Genomic DNA, 22,550 nt, shown 5'->3' with positions numbered 1-22,550 from the left:
ATGATATAAAAATATACAAAGTAGTATCAGTTTTGAAATGTTTCTATAATAATGTCTCAGTTCATTTCAGTTGCTCAGTCATGTCTGACTCTTTGTGACCCCATGGACTGCAGCATGCCAGACCTCCCTGTCCATCACCAACTCCCAGAGTTTACTCACTCATGTCCATTGAGTTGGTGATGCCATCCAACCATCTCATCCTCTGTCATTCCCCTTCTCCTCCCACCTTCAATCTTTCCCTGATAATAATGTCTGCTTGTCATCATTTTTAACCAGAAGATTAATTTTCCCTAAGTAAGGCTGGAGAATTAGGCAGTAGAGATCCAGTCTGGCTAGAATTTTACTAAATTGTTGTTATCAAACCTGTTATCCAGAAAAGAGTACATGAAATAGTCATCTTCCATGCTTCTGTGTGTGTGTGTATGTGAGAGAGAGAGAGTTAGTTGCTCAGTCGTGTCTAACTGTTTGCAACCACATGGACAGTAATCCACCAGGCTCCTATGTCAGGGTTTCTTCAGGCAACAGTACTGGAGTGGGTTGCCATGCCCTCCTCCAGAGGATCTTCCTGACCCAAGGATGGAACCCTGGTCTCCTGCATTGCGGACTGATTCATTCCCATCTGAGCCACTAGGGAAGCCCCTTCTATGCTTCTACGTTCTACCAATTAGGAGTTCCAGCTGAGAAATAAACAGATTCTAGAAAGCTCTGACTCAGGATATCTCACTCAGGCTAGTGTGGCTCAGAAAATTCCTATACTTATTAACTGATCTGCTGATTTCCCCATCTGATGATCTCAGCTAGAGGCCATCAAATAAGAACCAATAATAGATCTAGGCAGTCGCTTATCCCAAAGGAATCCTCAAAGGAGAAATGTTACTTACCCATTCAAGTAAATGAGAAGAGCCTTCTTGAAGCCCCTCCAATGAACCCTTCTGTGAAATAATACCCCATTTCACCTACGACCAGCTTCATCACCATCAGTAAATGTGTGTTCTGTTAATATTTACTCTACACTTTAACTCTCTGAAGCTATACAATACTGGAGATGGTTGGACTAAATCAAGGTCAAGTGAGAAGAAAGTATGTGGAAAGGGCATCAGGGTTCCTGGAGTTGGAGAATGCTGGGAGTTAACTGCTAGTTAGTAAACAGTGACATCAGATTGGTCAGAGGAGACCTTATGACTGTGCTGAGTTCTGTACTCTCCCCAGTGAGTCCCAAAGAAGTTTTTACATCTCCATGAAATAAAATGTAGCATTGTATTAATCACTTGGAAAATTAAGGTTTTTTTTTTTTCTATAATTAACTGGTAAATTCTTGTGTTGTCTATCTCTATTTTGTGGGTCAGCTCTTCTCTGGCAGCTCAGCTGGTAAAGAATCCACCTTCAATGCAGGAGACCTAGGTTTGATCCCTGGGTTGGGAAGATCCCCTGGAGAAGGGAGCAACTGTCCACTTCAGTATTCTGGCCTGGAGAATTCCATGTACTGTATGGTCCATGGGGTCACAAAGAGTCAGACACAACTGAGAGACTTTCACTTCACTTTTCTGTTTTCTTAAGCACCACCATTTCAGCTATATTATTAACATTCTCAAAGGGATTTCTACCAGACTACCAAGTCCACTTTGCTTTAGCTAAGTCTTATCTACATGTATTGTCTAAGGCAGACTAAGATATTAAATGTGTCATTTGATTCCAAAACAGTAAACTTTAGTTGTATGTGATAAGCTTTAGCTCTGAATGCTTCAAATACCATATATTTACACCTATTCAGGGCTAATTTCTATGCTTTTTATCCTAGGTACATCATCTGCTTTAATTTTTCACAACAAACCATTTTAGAGATAAGAGATTTGAGCCTCAAAGAACCTAATTAATTTGATAGATGGCATACACCTAGTAAGTGGCCAAGCTAGGATTCAAACCTAAGCCTTTCTGACTCAAAGTCTTCCTCTCACTTTTTAGACCATTATCTCATTCTTCTTGTAAAGGTGTAAAAGATTCTGAATTACCTTCTGAGATTCTGAGAAGTTTTAATAAGGGAGAAGGGGGCTGCCAAAGCATGTGATGTAATGCTAGTTTCCATCATCTAAAACATGCCTAACTCAAGCTAGCTGTCAGTTTGTCTCCCAGTGCTAGCCTATTGGTACAATAAATTATTATTTTCCAGTCTTATTTTGAGACATGTCTCTGATTAAATACAGGAGTTTAGCTTAATTCTCAAATTAACCTCAAAACTACCCTAATGTTTTTCTAAATTAAAAGTAATGACATAAATATTATATGTGACCAAGTAACTATCAAGTAATGAAACTGATGGTGCATGGGTATTAGTGGCACTGGTCTCATTATTTAGAATGAATCCATATAATGCATATCCAGAGTCACCACTTGTGAGTTTCATAACCTATTAAATGGAGATGGTAATAGTACCTACTTCATTATATTGTGAGGATTAAATGAGATAATATATGTAAAGTCCTTAGATCAGTTCCTAGCATATAGGAAGCACTCAATAAATGGTAAATTTATTTAATTATTGCAGAAATAAAAATCAAACAGTAACTGGTAAGCACTTGGTAGATATCAGGATTTCCATACATATGTACTGAATAAAGTAATAAATTATATCAGTTCTCCAAATTGGCTAGCTGTTAATGATTTATGGTAAATACGATATGCTGGTGGCTGTCTCACTATTGAGTTTAGTATAAAACAAAGTGTTTAATGTCATTAAGAACTCTGTGCAATTTTCAGGAGCATTTCCTAGCTCTGAAAGAGCTTTTTTGGTATTGGGGTATCATTTCTTTTCTTCAACATCTTCTGCCTTAGTACTGTATAGCGTAAACTCTCTGGTTAGAGTTGTAGGTGTGACCACTAAATGGAAATAGGTTTTCCCCCTCCTTTATTAGCCATACAGATATGATTTCTCTTATGGTGCAATGAAAACAGAAATTGTGTATAAGTTTGTACATAGTAAAAGTAGAGAAGTGCCTGGAAAAAGCAGAACCAGTATATGTTGGAAATGCTTCCTATTTGTGTAAGACAGCTGAAACACACTGAAAGTCAGAATGACATACATGGTCACTATTTGTACCAGTTATGGAGGCACTGCTTACTTTTCTGATGATGTCAAGATATTACAATACAGGGAATCTTTTTTCTTAAGAAATTGTTTTTAAAATCCTGAAATGTTTTATGATTATGTACCTGACTTTATCATGCTTTAAATATCATAGTTTCTAAATAACTAGTAATCTAATTCTAATGAAAGTTTTAGAAAGGGTTCAAAAGTTTGCTCTGCTTAGAATATTCCTTTACCAATGATATTACTCCTCTACCTTTCAAAACAGTCCCTGGATCACTTCTAGAACCCCTGCCTCCTACATTTATACATATTTATGTCATTCGCTTTGCTATATTGTATTGTAGTTTTATGAGTCTGGTGGCTAAATTGTGAGCTTCTTGAAGACAAAAACTGTGTTTTATTTATCTCTCAATACATAGTATTATTCAGTTCCTAGAAATGAGTAGGGTGCTCAATAAATATATATCCAATGAACTGATGAACTTTCAGTCACACACATACACACACACATATATTAGATCAGGGCATGAATAGAATGTCCTGTATCTTTACATATTCTTCAAGTGCTTATGAACCTTTTAACATTCCTTATAAACTTATTGATATACCTCTGAATGTTCTAGTCACTTTGAGGGAAATTTTCTAATCTTTGGAAAAACTCTTTTTTTTTTTTTTTTTTACCTTTTCTTATTCTTTGTTTTTACTTTTGAGCATCACTTTTGTCATGGACACAAGTGTGCTGTCAAGTATTGATTGTTTGACTGGACCATACAGTATTTTGAATCCTTAGTTTCATTCACACATTGCCTGTTTGGTGGCTTTGGTCAAGCATATTATCTGTATGTTACATAATAAATCCATGCATTGTTTCAGTTAACTATAAAAATAAAAATCTTACTTTCAAAAAAGTTCTCAGCATTTAATACAGTGCTTGGCATATTGTTAGGACTCGATAAATGTTTGTGGAATGCATGAATAAGTCAGCCATTATTGTTAACTGTTTTGAGGTATGAGATTCTGAAAAAAAAAAAAAAAAAAGACTAAATGAAATGCCCAGTTTCAGGCAGCTGGGGTGACAGCAAACCTGACATTCAATAATTCTTACCGCTGTGTTTCTAGACTGTTACACAAGCTCACTGAGAAGTGCTGTATATGTCTGATTTCTCAACTTCACCCTGCAGTAAACTTTTGCAATCTGGAGGCTAGAGACCTCTTTTGTAAATGTTGTCTGCCCGATGACTGTGTTGGCACTGAGAGGGCCTTAGCAGATAAAGTGGAGGAACATATGGCTCCCATCTGAATACAAATTGGTGGACATAACGTGGTAATTCAGCAGAGATGTCCTCTATATTGTAAACCGAAAGAGTATGATTAGAGGTGTTTATAAACGGCGTCTGAATTCCCCCCACACACACCCTCCCCACCTCTTTCCACTGTAGTTTTATCGGCCTGAATCATAGCCATCTAGCGTCCCAGGCTCACTGCGTTATTTGTTAAAATGGCCAGCATGAGGAATTATTAATTAAAGCTAACAAATCACCCTGACGAGCTGTGCCCTGGCATGGCTGAAGGTTGATTGGCGAAAGTGTTCTCCTCTGGAGAAAAGACTTTTTGTGCTTGTGACGCAGTCAGGGACGGATTATTGAATATGCAAGTTAGAAGAAAAATCACAGGACAAGCAAATTGAGTATTTACTGGCAAATAATTGCTCTCTTAAGCTGTGGCTCTCTTCCTAAATTCTTAACATTCCCGAGGGTTAGAAAGAAACAGAAAAATGCATCGGTACAGAGTACATTTCAAAAAAATTACCTAGACTGATGTTTCAGACTTGTGCAGGTAAGTGCGATTATGTGTGCATGGAAAGTGAAACAACAAGGGGAAGCAAGGGGAAAATGGGGGAAATGTTTAATCTGGTGGGTTTTTAAAAATCAATTTGTTGTTTATTGAAATACTGCTCGGTGTATTTCTGCCTTGACTGAGAGTTTAGTTTCAGTGTTGCATTTATTGTGAAAGTTAGAGAAATGAAAAGGAAGGAGGTTTCTCAGAGTTACTTTGTGCCTTTATCAGCAGAAGAGTATGTTAATGCTTTGCCCCAATAATAGTTATAAACTTTGCTCAGATATTTGTGGATATTTGTATAAAACTATCACTTGATTTAAGACTTTTCAATTATTCTCAATATTATTAATTATGATCTGTCTTAAGAGCATCCCAAACATGTTTGGGTACAACTATTGCTTTTACTTTTCAGAGTAAACTCTGTTTTATATTAGCACCAAGCTAGTCCTTGTTCAGAATTTCTAAAGGGACATTACAGTTCCGGAATAGTTACTTAAACTTCGGGCTTCTGTAATAACCAGAATGTCCTTATTGTCAACTGTGTGGTCTTTTTATCTGAAGTGTTAATCAGACTACTGAGTTTCGTGGGCATTTTAAGATAAGTGAGACTAGGTTAGAGACTTTTTCAAAACGACATTTAAATACATAAAAACATAAATGTGGAAATGAAGGCTCACTTTATGTATAAAATGCTGACATTAAGAAACAGAGGTGTATTGCTAATACAGCTGGGTTAAGTGAACAACATTATCAAAACACATATATCCACTGAATTTCATATTCTGTGAAAACCTGGAATATGTGCTTTCATCAACAACAAACTGTTTTTGAAATGAGAGTAACTGGCTGGCGAAATAGCATTTGAGGATTGTAATAACTATGAATAACATGGATTTAAAACAAAGGCATAAGCATAATTTAAACTAAATTAACTAATTAATAACTGCAAAGTGCTTTAACAATAAAACATCTACAAGATAGTAAGAATAATAGTAATAATAATAAAAATGGAAAGTCTGGCAATCACTCAAAAATTAAGTCACATAACTATCATAAGTTTTTAGATAATCAGAATTTTAAAATGTAAATATTTAACTCATTTTACCTTCTAATCTATTCCTGAACTATGCAATATTGTGCTGGCTACAATTTTTCCTTACTATATCTACTTTATTAAAAAATGACTTCTCTTAATATGTAGAATAGAGCTCAGAAGAACGTTTAGAAAGTGTATTTTTTAAAGGTTTAATTCCCACTGGATAACATTCTGTCCTCAAATTTCAAGAGGCAGCCCCCTTAAAGTTTCTTGTGACTATCTGAGGGCACAATTTGGTCCATTATTTTCAAATAGCAAAGGGGGCATTTAAAGCATATGTTCAGAGACTAAACCATCTGCCTGCTTTATTATGAATACCACAGAATTATGAGGACTTGGAAAGGCTCAGAAACTGAACCAGAGTTCTGTACAAGATTTTTTAAAAAAATACAGCACTTTTGTTTTACAAAGTGCTTTGTAACCACTTACTTTTGCTAAGTATTTCATTAGTTCTTCTGTGAGAGAATTGTATCATTACACCATTTTGATGTATGGGGAGTCAATGGCGAAATGTAGTTGAGTGACATGAACCTATGGCAAGTTAATGGTAATATTTTCCCTCTGATTTAACTCACTCCATTTAAATGCCTCTTAGAGTTTTGGATTGACTTATCAATAGTGAAACCCACAGTGAACTGAGGGAACATTATAAAATGGTGACTGCTAGAATAAAAATGAAATCCAGCTGCTAGCTTCTGGACTGTCTACAAATGAGTTGCAAGAAACAAGTAGAGGTCAGACTAAAGAGCATATCTGTAATCCAAATGTGATGTATTCCAAGTATCAATCAACTATTGGTAACCATGATGGGAGGGGATTAAAAAAAACGAGGGCAACTTGGCATTATTCCTGCAGGGTGCTATATTCTTTTGATATCTGAAAGAATATGAGATCCAGAAATTAATATAACAAAAATCATATTTGGGTCTCAACACAAAAATATTTCAGCCCAAAGTGGTTAGATAAGGACAAATTAAGATGAGTGTCATTGTTAAGATGCCCAGTGCCCAATCAGAGTTCTTCTAACTTACCTGGGTTGTTACTAGAATCAGTCTGAGACTAGCTTGATCATTATCAGAGGAAATACAGAAAATAGGCTAAACCCATTTTGAATAGAGGCTTTCATTGTTGAAATGACTTATCACTGTTTGTTGCTTAATGAAAATTATTTAAGAAGGTAACAGTGGAGGCAAAGGACTAAAGAGGTTCATTGAAGACTTTAAGATATATACATATATATGTATGGAAGATCATATAAGTAAATAATTATACATATATATTTATGTGCATCCATTTATAATTTTTAAAAGAAAAAATATAAATTACACACCTTGTTAGTCTGATTAAACCTAGGAATTTGTTGTTTCTTTTTTTTTTTAATACAGTCAGTCTAAAAGACTGAACACACAGATTTTAACGCAGCTATAGTTAGCTTTCAAAACTGAAGGATGTCAGAATTAACGATCTGGTGCCAAAAATACCTATGTTCAAATTCACATGGATATTCTCATAGTAGTAATTTTAATTTTATGTCTTTCTATATTGCAGTCCTACAAATAATCAAATGAATTTATTAGCCCAAAGACTATAAAATATTTCCATTATTTCAAAAGGCTAGTTTTTATTTTTAATTTTAGGTGAGTTTTATATATATATACACATATATATGCATACATATACATGCATACATACATATATACACACATACATACATATATATATAGGCTTCTCTGGTAGCTCAGTTGGTAAAGAATCTGCCTACAATGCAGGAGACCCCAGTTTGATTCCTGGGTTGGGAAGATCCCATGGAGAAGATAATGGCTACTCACTCCAGTATTCTAGTCTGGAGAATTCCATGGACAGAGGAGCCTGGCAGGCCGCAGTCCATAGGGTCACAAAGAGTTGGACACAACTGAGCAACTTTCACACACACACATATATATAAATATGCAGAGACACACATACTCTTTGTTTTGTTTTTCTCATTTATTTCTACCATCTAGTTCCAAAATGGGAATTAAAATGACTGAGAAAGGAAAAGATGCAAGTAATACAGTGAAATACATGAAGTAAAAGTAGATAAGAGAGGCAAAAAAAAAGAAAAGAAACAATAAGCAAGGACAAAGATATAGAGTCAAGAGTGAAGTTGGTACACAAACTACATTCGATGAAGTGCTATACATTTTCCTTTAAACTTGCATGCAGTCAAGTCAAAGAGAAAACCATGACAAGTTATGCAATTTATAACATTCATAAGAATAATTTTAAAATCTCCATCGTTCATTGCTAAGGTTCTTGAAAAATGACAGACACTGAATATTTAGAACTCAGTCCTAATGGAGCGTCCACTGAAAATAATTATAGGCTACAGAGACCTTGGTGGCTCAGAGGTTAAAGTGTCTGCCTGCAATATGGGAGACCTGGGTTCAATCCCTGGGTGGGGAAGATCCCTTGGAGAAGGAAATGGCAACCCACTCCAGTATTCTTGCCTGGAGAATCCCATGGATGGAGGAGCTTGGTGGACTATAGTCCACGGGGTTGCAAAGAGTCGGACACAACTGAGCGACTTCACTTCACTTCTTCACAGAGACCTAGAGGTCAGGGCAGAATCAGCAGTTACACTTTTGTGAGGCACGTGTAGAGGAATAGACTATAGTAATCGTTTTTCAATCCCAGGCGAGAAGTTTCTTGGCAGGAGGAAGGGGAAGCTTCAATTAGTGCAGTTATGTTGGCAAGACCAAGATTTTATGGAAAATAGGGATTTCAGGAGAAATTTTAATAATTATCTCATATAAATATATGTATACATGTATAGTTTAACAATAAATAAAAAATTTAGAAGGCATCCACATTTATAATAGCCATTAAAACACATTTTATCAAATAAAGCTCTTGAATCAACACTGCTTCCCTAAATTGTTATTGAAATGTTGCTATACTCCTGCCATTTTTTTCCTACTCTTACTTGAAGCACGCTGTCAGTCTTTGTGAAGTTTCAAAAGGAACCTTTTCTGGCTTGAATTGAATGTTTCTTGCCTTTGCGTCCTTCCTTGGTTCATTTTCAAAAGTCTTAGCAAACTAACTTGTCTTTTCATGGCAGTTTTGATGGTTAAGTCACATTGGAAAAGTGAAGCATAAAGGTTTTTTTTTTTTTCCACATTTCCCTTGTAGCACAATCCATAGTAAGTAGTCCAAGGATCACCTGTATCAGAATTACCTAGGGTGTTTGTCAAAATGAAGATCCCTAAATTTCTAAATTAGAAGCTCTGAGATAAGAGTCTGAGGATCTGCAATTTAGGAAGTTACCCAGGTTAGTTACATACACTAAAGTTTGAAAACCACTCTTACAAGATTGTGACTTTAAAATTTCTAGTATATGCGTATAAAATGGTAGAATTTCCACTCTACAGTTGATGAAAGCTAATTATATATAACAGACCAAAACACTAAGGCATATTAAGTGATGATGGATGGCCTGTTCATGAGACTGGGAAGATCAAGCTTAGAAAAACATTCTGAATTTGTTTAAACCCTTCAAGTCATATCTCACCATTACAGGAAGATGTTCTCAAAATTTTTAGCTACCATTTACTGAAAACTACTATGTGCTAAGTCATGTGTTGCATCTGGGTAGTAGAGATACAAAGATGAAAAAGAACAACTCCATCCATTGTCTGAAAAAATGCATATTCTAGGATAATTTATTACTACCAAGATATTATCTTCTCTGTACTAGGATAAGTATGAATTGCACATAACATTCTCTTGAGTAAAACTGAAGATTTCTGTGGCAGATTCATGTTGATGTATGGCAAAACCAGTACAATATTGTAAAGTAATTAACCTCCAATTAAAATAAATAAATTTATATTTTTTTAAAAAACTGAAGATTTCCATTGTATTATATCAGTATGAATTTATACTTGATAGAAATTTTATATAATAAACCCTGCTACAACTTGGAAGCTGCAAAATGCAAGAAACCATTGTTGGTTCCTCCTTCTTCCCCTCAGCAATAGACTGCATCCCCCAGTACTGAAATGGGAGGTATCATGGGGACCTACTAATTCCATCTTTCTCGTCAATCAGTGATTTGATACTGGGATTCCTTTTGAAAAGAGGAGAGGGATGTGTAAGTAAATGCACCTGACGTTATGAAGACTTGCATGTCCTTTTCTACTGCCTCATCTAAGGCCTCAGCTGACCTATAGGAAATGCTGGAGCCCAGCCTCCCTTGTTGACAGGTAGGGCAAAATATGGAGGAACTTGAGTGATCCTGCCTAGTACCCTGCTCCAAAGTCTCATTAGTACCAGGAATTTGTATCAACAGGCTAGAAGAGACATTTTATGCATAAAGGAATCTGGTAGCTGGTCTGAGGAACAGGATAAAACTTGCAGTTTCATTGATGATTCATGTTTTCCTGGAAAAGTACTGGAGATACTCTCCCCCTTTATTATTTCCAGAACAATATGGGAAATATTGTGAGACCTTCCATATCTTTTTTTCTTTTCCTTCCCTTCTCTTCAACATATATTTGCTATGAATTTAGTGTCATGCTTTCTTTTAGGAACTTTAGGGAGAGAGTGATGAATAAAGTTTCTACTTTCCTGAAATCTACATTAGGGTATATAATGTATTAGGGTTAGAAGGGGAATAAAATTACTAAATGTAAAGTGTAAAGTAATGTAAGTATAATATGATTCATTTTAAAGACATTGCCTGCTGCACACTCCATGACTTACAAGTATATTCATGTTATTTCATAATGTGTGTATATATATATATATATCTGTATATGTGCATGTGTGTATAAAAATCTATTTCTTGATGCATTTATAGACTTCTTTGGGGAACAGACTAGTCAATCCAAGACTCTGCTTATTGTGGGAAGCTTTTTTTCGTAGGGATCTGTACAAAATGTAAGGGGAAAAACAAGCACACTACAGGGATCAATATGTGTGCATGGTCAAACGCAAGACCTTTCTTTCCCATCTTTTTGCTTACTTGTGTGTATGTTTCCTGGGTTTTGTTTTTGTTGTTTAAGATCTAAATGCTAGGCACTCCAGACATCCAGGGGTCTAAGAGTTAGGGTCAATCTTCAAGTGAACAAAGTAAAGATGACAAATGATTAATAACAGTATGTGCCTTGATAAGGTTCTCTGAAGGATGCAGTGCTATCCTAGAAGAGATCAGAGCATAGGCAACAGGAAAGGTTTCCCAGAGGGATTCAGGGTTTAACTTAGACTAACAACACAACAGTAAAACAAAACAAAAATATTTTTTAAAGTAAACTAATTTTTCACCTGATCACAAAGGTATGATCCAAGTGTGTCACCTAATATGTATCCATGATGAAAATATTCTAGACAGTAAGACAACCTATATTTTTTTTAAAAAAAAGGGAGTATTGGAAATCATTGGTTAACTCAGCACTTGAGAGAAACCATTGTTAACATTCAGAAGAAACTTTTTCAACATGTATTATGTTCCAGGGTTATGCCAGCCAGCCACGGTCTTCTCAGAAGGGAACATTTTAATTAGCAGGCAATATGAATAGAAGCAACTCAAACTTTAACTCCTGTTGGCTTTCAGATTTGGTATTACAAACCAGCTGGGTCCCAACTGGAGTTAGTGTAGCTAGAAGAGCATATATGAGTGTTCTCCAGAACAAACACAGCACCTGCTGTCACTGTCACCTGGTAGAGGTGTGAAAGTCAGGTTCATTGACATTGCTTCTTCTCGGCCTGTGTGGCCTTGGGCGAGTTATTTGGCCTCTCTGTGTCTTGGGGTCCTTCTCTGTCAACTAGATTATTAACAGTATATACCTCACAAGATATTTTGAGAAATGAATAAGATAATGCGTATAAAGTGCTAATCACGGTTCTTGGCACCTAGTGTAGTATTCAGTAAGTGCTGTCATTATTACGATGCTGACTACTGTTACTATTACAGTTATTTTCATTGCCAAGGAAACTTGCTGAAATCATATTTTGTCCAGTGCATCTGCACTGTCACTACTGACAAAACAACTCAAAACACACTTCTTACTGAGGGTGGGACAGAGATATCATCTTTGCGACACACATTAAGAATCTGAATATATAGCTGAAAATTATAATATAATTCAGTAGATAAATGACATTATGCAGACTAATTTTCTGTTTCTAGATAGAAATGATGTTTAAATCTGCCTTAAATGCCCTTCCTGTTACAGATTTTGTTTCAACAATTTGTGGCTAACTAGGTTTGTTTAATTAAAGGAACTTTAAATCCAAAGCCCTAATGTTTTTCACACAGTACTGTATTTTTTATACCATCAGTGACTGAAAAAGATTAGAAACGTAACTTGACCTAATGAGGCATCTTCAGGAAGAAGAGACTTCTACATTGCCAAGATCTGTATTTTAACATGATAGTGAACAAAAATATCTAGCCTAGCAGTGCCACATGTTAGGTGCTTAAGTACATATTTTGAATTGATTTACAATTTGCAAGAAAAAGCACATGAACATCAGTGTAGATGTTCTGTAGATGTGTAAATGATTTTAAGAGAAAGATTGCACAGTAGAAAAACAATATATTAGAAAAATTCATTTGTGTGGAATCTTGACAACATATCACATTAACTTTATAAAATAGTAGGCTTACCTCAGTATGAAAGGCAGAAATGTACAGTGAAAAGAATGTGGACTTTGTAGTTGCACAGCCATGTATTTGGTTATTCCTCTATTTGCAAATTATATAATCATGGATACGTTATTTCTTGTGGCTAAGTCCTTAAACAGAAAATGGGGCAATAATGGCCTCATTGCATGGTAAGTTTGTGTAGTGCCTAGAAGAGTTCTTCGAGCATGATAGATAAATGATATTTATTGACAATGGCAATAACAACAATAAGACAGAAAAACCTTGTGTACAATGAATATAAGCCTATTATTTTTAGAATATATATATAAATATAAATATGATTCACATGAATTGGTATATACATTCCAATATAATAAATACTAATACCTGAAATTGCCTTGCTTAATATTTGACATACCATCAAAGTGCTGCATGTAAATTTTACCTATTTAAGTGCTATTATGAAAAGGTCTGCCTTATTTATTTTAGTTAAATGAAGATAAAATTAAAAAATCTAAAACCAACTCTATCTTTTGAAGAATGACAATAAAAGCAAAAGCCACCAAAAGATCTGTTACTAACATAGTCAAATAATATTGAACTTAATGCAAATAAAAAGCAGGGAAAATACTCCATTTCAAATGATAGAAAAAGTGAATTAACTTGAGAGACTCTTAGGTGACCCCTAATCTGGATAGTATTAATTGGAAGCATTTTAAAGATCATAGAGCTATTATTTCTAGTTTCAGTGGTAGCTACATATGGAAAATGGCTGCAGATATTCACAATACAAAAATAGTTCATTGCTAAATTCAAAATTCTGTTAATGTCACAAACAGTGGGATGTGAAACACAAATGGATTGTGATGACAGTTGAATCCCAAGCTGCCTATTTTTTTTTTCCCTCAGAGCTGCCCATATTTGGCTGTATATTTTCTCCAGTCCTGATTTAACCCATCAATATTTGTATTTTCTGAAGCTAGCACCACCTTGGAGCAGATCACTTTTAAGGATTTTATTCCTAAATGCATCTGGTTCCTAGGAATCTTGCTCTCACTGCTCTTCTTCCTACTGATAGGTATTCTTGAATCTTTCTTTACCTCTCACCTTAGAGTCAGAGTTTCAATCACTTTTGAACCTACAGGCTTCTAGGGCTTGGGATTGTTTTTTACTCCATCTCTCTGAAGTAGTGTCTTTGCATTTTTCTTCATCTGCTGGATACATTTCTTCTCTGTGTTGCTTTGACTTCCTGTCATCCTGATAACCTACATTCATTTCCTACTATAGTTTTTTTTAAAAAATACTTGTTTTTCTAAATGTCACTCTTATCTTCTTTGATGGAAGATCTTTATCATCCTAGATTTGGGGAACAAAACTGGATACACTATTTTATGAACTCAATAAAGCTCCCTTTTAAATACAGCAATTTGATATAGCCATAAGCTAGCTTGACTTTGGGAAAATGTCATTTTAAAATATCTCTAAAATGCATTGTCAAAATGACCAAGTTATTTTGGCTTAATGGATTCTGTAGCTTGGACACCAAACCTACCTCACAGAGCAACAGTCTGGGTGAAATATATTTTATCTGCATTTTACTACAGACAGTGCTTTGGCTACCATTTATTGAGTGACCTCTCTGCACCAAGAATTTTACATATAATTCTTAAAACAATCCTGTGAGATAGCTACCATTATCTTCATTGAATAGATTAGAAAACTTTGACCTAGAGAGGTTAAATAACTTGTTAAGGGGTGTAAATGAGATACACACCCAAGGTTCTAAGATGCTAAAACTCACCTTTCCTCCTTTTCCACATGCTTGTGCCTGGTTATGTATTTATATTTTGGTAATGGGAAAGAAGTTTATAGTATAATTTAATTGGGGGCATAGCCAATTTCCTCAAAGCAAACAAAGTAATGATGAGATTTCACTGTTATCCTTTTTATAGAAATATGAGCCTCAGGTTGTGGATTCACTAGGTCTCCAGAAGGCTGAAGCACGTAAATGTAGGTAACTTTCTTTACTACTCCCTTTGGTTTCAAGAGACAGGTTATTATTAGCTCTGAATAAACTGGAGCTTAAAATGGGTGGTTCATAGACCAGGGATTTCAGGTTTCCCCTCAAAAGTCTCTGGTGACTTCTCCAAGGTATTTTCTCCAAAATTGAAATCTGATGGTTTTTCTCAGCAAATGTATTCTGTAGATCTTTTCTCCCACCAGATTTCTGAAGAATTGTTATTAGTAGCACTAGTATTAGTACTTTTATAAAGTAAACACGCAATGCAGTTTTAATACATTCATCTTGTTTATCTTATGAGGCATTGATACTATTTTGCTTTTATATAGCACTTCATGGTTTACAGTTTGGAAAATACATATGAAAGAGATAGCATTTAGGAGGACATTGCCTTTTCCTTGGGTTCACTTCAAATGGGGATATATAATTTAGCTGGAATTTGGACATACAGTAAAGCAGTGGTAGAACTACCCTCCTGCCAAGATTGAGAATCTTTACTCTCCAGATTAATACTTAGTATTTGCCCTTGTGCAGTTGGACCGTTGAATTTGCCAGTTTGCAATCCAAATCCTAAGACCTTGCTTTGAGCAAGGACTGAATGTTAGTGTAGATAGGCTTAATCTATCTCTTTGCCACAACCACTTAACTTCATTTGGGTCAAAACCTCCAAGAGGAACTCTGGAAATTTCACTAGCATTTAGAATGAAATTTTAGCTTAAAAAAAGAAAAGAAAAGAAAAACAATAACAAGAGCCCTGGAACTGTCTTTCTTCAAATATTCCCCAGAGAAGAAAAATATAAAAACCTTATTGTATGATGCTGAGTTTTGGTTTACACATCATGAGTGCTCTTCTTAGCCTGCAAGCTCACCCTTCCTCCACTCACAATGAATGTTCAATTTCCTTCTCTTGAATTCTGGCTATTGCCAATTTTGATATATGTCTTCACTATTATTTAATACTCTAAATTTAAAATAGATGTTTCATTCTTACACTCTTTGAAGATTCAGGAGGCTTTATTTACTTATCAAAAATTACTGTAAAACTCAGCCCCAAATCCTGTTTTTTAAACAAATAAATATTGCCATTTTTTGCAAATCTGAATACCATAGACTATTTTTACCCCTTTTCTTTATCCCATAGTTCAGCTTTTATCCTTCTTTGTATAGCATAGAATCCAGGAAATATAAGTGAAAATGAACAGTTCCAGAAGGTTAGCATAGGAAAATTTCCTATTCTTAGTTGTATTCAAAATGTTGTTTCTAACTTATAATGTATCATTTTCAGAAATATAATATTACATACATATTAAGATATATTCCCAGATATTTGTTATCAAAAATATGGAGGAAAATTCCACACATAAATGTCCCAACTCCTTGCCCTACCCCAGATGAATTTTGGACATGAGAAAGTTTCTTTCCAACAGTGGGATGTCGTGTTGTGCTTGATGAATTTTAACATTTGCATCCCTTGGTGCTCATATTTGTGAAGAATATTAAAGACTTATGACTTCTTTTTCCTTTTAGCTGCACATGGCTCGATCTAATAAATTTTAAATACAGAATCAATATGGTTATAATCTCAATCATACCACATTTAAAAGCAATGTTATAGACTGTGTTTCTCTCTCAGCATGACTCCACAAAGAAAGGGAAACCAAACAAAACTTTCCTTAAAACAGAGTAAAATGTGACTTGCAAAAACTGATTTTAAAAGTGGTTTCAACAGTGAAGAACAACCAATTTCGCAAACACCATGGTAGCCATTTCAAGCTGTAGAGTGGACAGTATACAGGAAAAATCAATAAAGGGAAAAAATCTCTGTCACATATGAAACCTAAAAATAACATTAAAGACCACTTCCCTCTCTATTCACCTATTATTGCATTCCACTAAAAGGTGCTAAAAAAAAAAAAATCAGCCAACTTCTACAAAAATGAAGTGTCCAGGCAAGCAAGTCTGTAAATAATTAAAAGAATAGATTAGAAGAGAGGAAATGGTTTGGGAAGAGTGAGGACGAGGAAGAGATCAAGCACTTAAAATGTTGAATGTACCAGAACCAGAAAACAGGGAGAAGAAGAACTTGTTCTTCCAAAGAAGATAGTTTCCATCCTTCATAGCAACACAGACTTGATAGTCTGATAATAAAGCCCTTTGGGTAGGACCAGTGGGAAGAACACGGTCTTCGCAAAGCCTTCACTAAATGTTCAATTGCCCAGTGCAATCTGATCGACGTGTCCTTGTTTCTAGAATTGAGTAAAACAAATAAACATGAACAACATATGGTTTAATAGTTAACTTTTAGAACAAGGGACAGGGAGATGCTTTTATGCCCAGGGCCAGTGTTCATTTATTACTAAAGTCTGTTCTGAGACCATTCACAGCTTTCCAGAGAGTCTGACTTTGGCTTAATTCACGCTTTGTTCTGGAGTCTCCATTAATACTTGTGAATCTTTGTGATAAAACATCTTCTAGAATCCAAAGTATTAGTATTAATATCATTACTATTAATATTATTCTTATTCCTTTCTTATGTTGGTAATTCTGTCTCCATTTTCTTATTCCAGAAATAAGTGCAAATTTTTTGAATACACCGAGTTAGTTTCTCTGAAAAAGTTTGTGTTTTCTTCCAAGTTGGAAATTTGTGATATTTGAAATATCTGGATTTTTTTAATGATCAGAGACAGAAAAGATCCTAGAGACAGAAAGGTCTGCAAAGGAAGAGGACAAAGGAAGGGAAAGAATTGTGTGTTTAGGCTGATTCAATCTTCAGTGCTCTGTTGTTTGGCTAGTGATCTTTTTATTAAGAGCTCTGCTATCTCAGAATTCTAATCAGACTTTCCCTCTGTAACTAAGAGACTCTCCAACTTTTAGCATTTTCTCTAGCTCAAGAGTAACCGTGGACTAAGGTTTGCTGCTACTGCTAAGTCACTTCAGTCGTGTCTGACTCTGTGAGGCCCCAGAGACGGCAGCCCACCAGGCACCCCTGTCCCTGGGACTCTCTGGCAAGAACATTGGAGTGGGTTGCCATTTCCTTCTCCAGTGCATGAAAGTGAAAAGTGAAAGAGAAGTCGCTCAGTCCTGTCCGACTCCTAGCGACCCCATGGAGTGCAGCCTACCAGGCTCCTCCGTCCATGGGATTTTCCAGGCAAAAGTACTAGAGTGGGGTGCCACTGCCCTCTCCACTAAGGTTTGGTATACCTTAATGAATGGGCATTGGATTATGAACAAGTACTAAGGAAAAAAATAACAAGAAAATTGAAGGCAAATTTACGATACGCACTGAGGTCATGAAACTGTTGGAAGTACCTTGTATGGAATTTCTGTTAGCAATATAGCTAAGGTAAACAGTAACAATAATAACAATAAAAAAAAAAACCATACTTCTCACTCCCCTCTCCCTGTTTTCATTTAAAAATAACTACCATCATAAAAATAGCCCAGGAAAGAGAAAGAGCTCATGTCTGTATTTTTGGTGTATGACCATATATCTTTATTGTAGTTCCACAGAGGCCACACATTAACAGAGTTACTCGTCCCTGATGTTTCTCAGAGATCGTCTTTGTGTATGTCTCCATAGCTGTTATGATAGTGTTACTATTTACTCTTCTTCATTTTCCCCTTTTATTTGGGCATTTTTTTTTTCTTGTGAAAGAGGCTCTTCCTCTAGCCTCTTTAAACACATTCACCATTTCACTAGGACAGATGGGTCCTTCTATATGATGCCTTTTAAAGTGATAAGATAGTAGGAAAAGATTTTGAACAATATTTTACCAGCACTGTTGAAAAATTAGCAACTGTTTATTCTATATACACACACAGAAGCTGCATAAAATGCAAATTCTATTCATGTCTGATCTCTTCTGCATTTATATAGTGACTATTGCTATAGCATCTAAGCACTTTATGCTATTTCCTCTTATTATTATTTACCACCTGATCATTTCAAAGTGCTTTTTACAATCAGAGAATTTCATTAACAACCCATTCCCTTGCTCTTTGTTTTTCTGCACCCTTGCATGTAAGGCTATCAAGCATCTTAGTAGCTATATCAGATAAATTACAGTGAAAAGATAGAATGCTGCTGAGGAGGGATAGAGGGGAAAAAAGCATTCCAAAACATCTTCTGAAATCCCTTTTGTGTTTTATAGCATCCAAACAATAATGTTGTAGAAATGTGCATGTATATGCATATATATATGTTTTATATATATATATATGTGTGTGTGTATATATATATATATATGTTTGAGTGAAAACTCAACCACTAGACACTTTCATTTCTCATGGTTTCCACCATTGCAATAATCAGAAATGTGACATGACCAAGGGGAGTACTTGTCTGCAGTTCACACATACAGAAGTCTGGGCACTTGCACCTTCTCACTGTAGAAAGCTTATGATTTCTTATTGCTCCTTGAGCTGCCTTTAGCCCAGAATTATAGAAGTCAATCCATTTTAAAATCCAAAAAGCTACCGTTATACTTTTTTAAGCTGAGAGATAGAGACTTGTTTATAAAAAGGTTCATTGTGATTATAGATGAAAGTGCGTGGTTGGTACTTTAACAGTTTGATTGAATTAAAATCAAGTTCATTCTGGGGTTTCCTTCTCAGCTTTACTCCTTGCTTTCTCTTTGACTCTAAGCTAATTGCATAACCTCTGGTTGACTTGTGCCTCATCTACACATTCAAAGTGAAATTCAGAAATGAGGTTATTAATCTAACTAATGTACACTGTAATATTATTTCTCTGTTTCTGCTAGAGAATTTGAGATTTCTGACTTAAGCAGATAGCAATAAAAACTAACACAATATCCTTTTGTCCTTAGAGAACAACCGTATGAAGTAGACGGGCTTGCCAGGTGGTGCTAATGGTAAAGAACCCACCTGCCAATATAGGAGATGTAAGAGATGCAGGCTGATCGTTGAGTGGAAAGATTCCCTGGAGGAGGGCATGGCCACTGCAGTATTCTTGCCTGGAGAATCCCATGGATAGAGGAGCCTAGAGGGCTACAGTCCATAGAATCGCAAAGAGTTGGACATGACTAAAGCAACTTACCACGCACACGCGCACACACACACACACACACACACACACACACACACACACACACACACACACAGATGAAGTAGACACATCAGAATCACCTGGAAATTATCTGAATCACATGGACTGCTTGTTAAAAATGCAAACTGCTAGGCCCTACTCTCAAGGTTTCTGATTCTGAGTCTAGCGGTAGGGACTGATAATTTGCATTTCTAATAAGTTCCCAAGTGATGCTGGTGGGGACCACACTTTTAAAATCACTTCACTAAGGGAGATGTAGCTTCAGTACAGAAAAGGAAACTGATTGTAGCCTCATGGCAGTAAAGTGGCAGAGTACAGACAGAAACCTAAGACTTCTGACTTGAAATCTCACTTGGTTACAACATACATTTCCTCTTTACTTCTACTACTTCTTTGTTTGGAATGGCTTTTGGGTGCGTTGAATCCTGTACGAAATAGCATTGTAAGGGAATATTCGGCCGTCGGTTTTTGCCCTTGGGTCTAGTAGCTACTCATTAGATTTGTGAAAGAAAAGGAGGAGGACTTTCCAAATTTTATTTATTAGCTTTGGTATGAAGGGCTTTTACGGCCAGCTTTATAGTTCCCCTTTGGAGATGAGAGTGATAAATTAGGGTCTTTGTGTTCACACATAGCCTGTAAGTAGATATGAACGGGTATCTCTTTGATTGGACTTGTGACCATATTCTACTATAACAATGCTTTTTAAAAACTTTAACGTATATATTACTTTTCCAATATCCTTGATGAAGGAAATAGGAAGGAGTATGTAGTGGGGCTGGGGAAAAGCAACTGCAAAGAGACTGAGCATGGTGCAGTGGTTTGCAATCCAGGCTGCATATTATAATCACCCAGGAGAGCTTGGAAATGAACCACATATTTGTGTCCCATGCACAAGAAATTCTGGTTAGTTGTTCTGGGGGTAGGGTCTGAGTATCTGTAGATTTTAAAAGCTTCCCAGTTGATTCTAGTGTGCAGTCTGGGTTAAGAACTATTGGCCTCGTGGTTAAAAGCCTGGATTTTGGAATCATACAGATCTTAGTTCATATATTGGCTCTTCTATTTAGTTACTGTGCAACTTAAATAAGTTAATTATTCTCTGTCAGCTTTAGCTTTCTCACCAGTGTAATGCAAATTATAATAGTTGCCTTGTTGGATATTTGTGAGAGTTAAATGAGATGATGCATTTAAGTATTTGACATAGTTCTAGGCTTGTGGTACAAGTATATTATATGTTTACTGCTTTTATTATATTTCACTTTGGCTTCCTTATTGATAAAGTGAGGAGGTACTTTATGAAAGAAAAGGCAGGTATCTTGGGATTCTCTGTGGATACTTGGTTCTCACCTTATCCACAGTATCCTGCTCAGTTCCATCTTGCCTTTTCACTTCCTAAACATGCATATTTTGTTAGGCACTGTCTTTGAAAGACATATTTTACCAACTATTTATTACTATATTTTACCAACTATTACTACTCTGTTCTTGTTTTCCATCAAGATTGAGAACTTGATGAACAAATTGAGATGAACTTGATGAGAACTTGGTAGAAAAAATTTACTGAAATTTCCATATAGGATAATGGAACTGTGGTGCATGGTTGAATATAAATTTTAAAAAAACAATGGCAAACCTTTATAAACCTACAAAACTAATCTGGCCCTATAGTTGATTGCTATTTTTCTGCCATCACTCAGTCTCAGAGTTCATTCATTGGTAGCTTTCATCACAGAGAAAGAAGGGTACACAGATCCCACTGCTTGAAGATTGTGCCATCTTGTTGGTTGTGGTGAGTTAGTTGCTAAGCAATGTCCAACTGTTGCGACCCCATAGGCCGTAGCCCTCCAGGCTCCTCTGTCTTGGGATATTCCAGACAAGAATACTGGAGTGGGTTGCCATTTCCTTCTCGAGGGGATCTTCCCAACCCTGGCATGGAACCTGAGTCGCCTGTCTCCTGCACTGCAGGTGGATTTTTTACCGACTCAGCCACCAGGGAAGTCCCTGTGCCATCTTGTTAATTACCTTTCTTTTCCTGGATTTCCTCCTGTAAGTCTTAAAGAATCTTTAGTACACAGATGAGTAGTAAGAATTTCTGAGAGCAATCATGGTTCTCTTAAGCAATTTTTGCTTATCTCTACCTATGTTTACTAGGTTATATTTTGTATCACCAGTTTTAAAAATTAGATCCTTGTATCTCTCTTCAAGTATACAAATTATGTTTTTGGATAGACAGAGAGGAATTATTTGACTGTCCAATAAAAGTACAGATGGTTCCATTTTCCTTGACTCATCTCACAGCACACATTAGTCAGGTCACATGCCTATTCGGGAATTTTTGTAGCACTAGGTCACTTGCTTAGCTTTAGGGCAAATAAAAGACTATTTGCCTGGCTTTTAAGTTTGTGGATCTTACACTGTGCCTGGCATGGAGATAGGAAGGACATTTTTTTTCCATTAAGCTTTTTCACTGTGTTTTGAAAGGAAAAGTTGAAACAGAGTCCCTACTGAGATTTTAACATGTTCCATGGTGGTAACCATAGGAAATAGGGAAACAGAAAATTTTTGGACAGAAGGAAGCCAAGGAGTCCATCTCAGCCTGTCCTCAACTCTCAGATACCAGTTGGACTCTACAATATTATTTTTATCTAGGTGTACATCGATTGCTTTGTGTTTCTATAGTTTGCCATCTGATAGAAGGGAAACATTGCTACCAATCATCACTAAAAAGGTTGCTCTCCAAACTGTACTTAGATCCCTCTTCTGGACAAATCAATGGAAGCATTCATTTAGATTTTAAGAATGCTAAACCATGGAAGT

General features: G+C 35.9%; 1 protein-coding gene across 9 annotated transcripts in view; it reads left to right on the top strand.

Moving 5' to 3' along the window:
- ZBTB20 (zinc finger and BTB domain containing 20) overlaps positions 1–22,550 on the top strand; it is an 848,072-nt gene that overhangs the window by 390,659 nt on the left and 434,863 nt on the right. For 2 of the 9 annotated variants that reach the window (XM_018040694.1, XM_018040182.1), the window contains exon 1: positions 4,060–4,921. The exons of the other annotated variants lie outside the window; for them this stretch is intronic. The gene's annotated coding sequence lies outside the window, so the exon portion shown is untranslated. Of the gene's footprint in view, positions 1–4,059; positions 4,922–22,550 lie in introns of those variants that run through there. 9 annotated transcript variants of the gene reach the window in all.

The sequence above is a fragment of the Capra hircus genome, chromosome 1 (genome assembly GCF_001704415.2).
Source record: "Capra hircus breed San Clemente chromosome 1, ASM170441v1, whole genome shotgun sequence".
Taxonomy (NCBI): domain Eukaryota; kingdom Metazoa; phylum Chordata; class Mammalia; order Artiodactyla; family Bovidae; genus Capra; species Capra hircus.
Note: the sequence above shows the minus strand (reverse complement) of the source record. Positions and strands in the feature narration are given on the sequence as shown.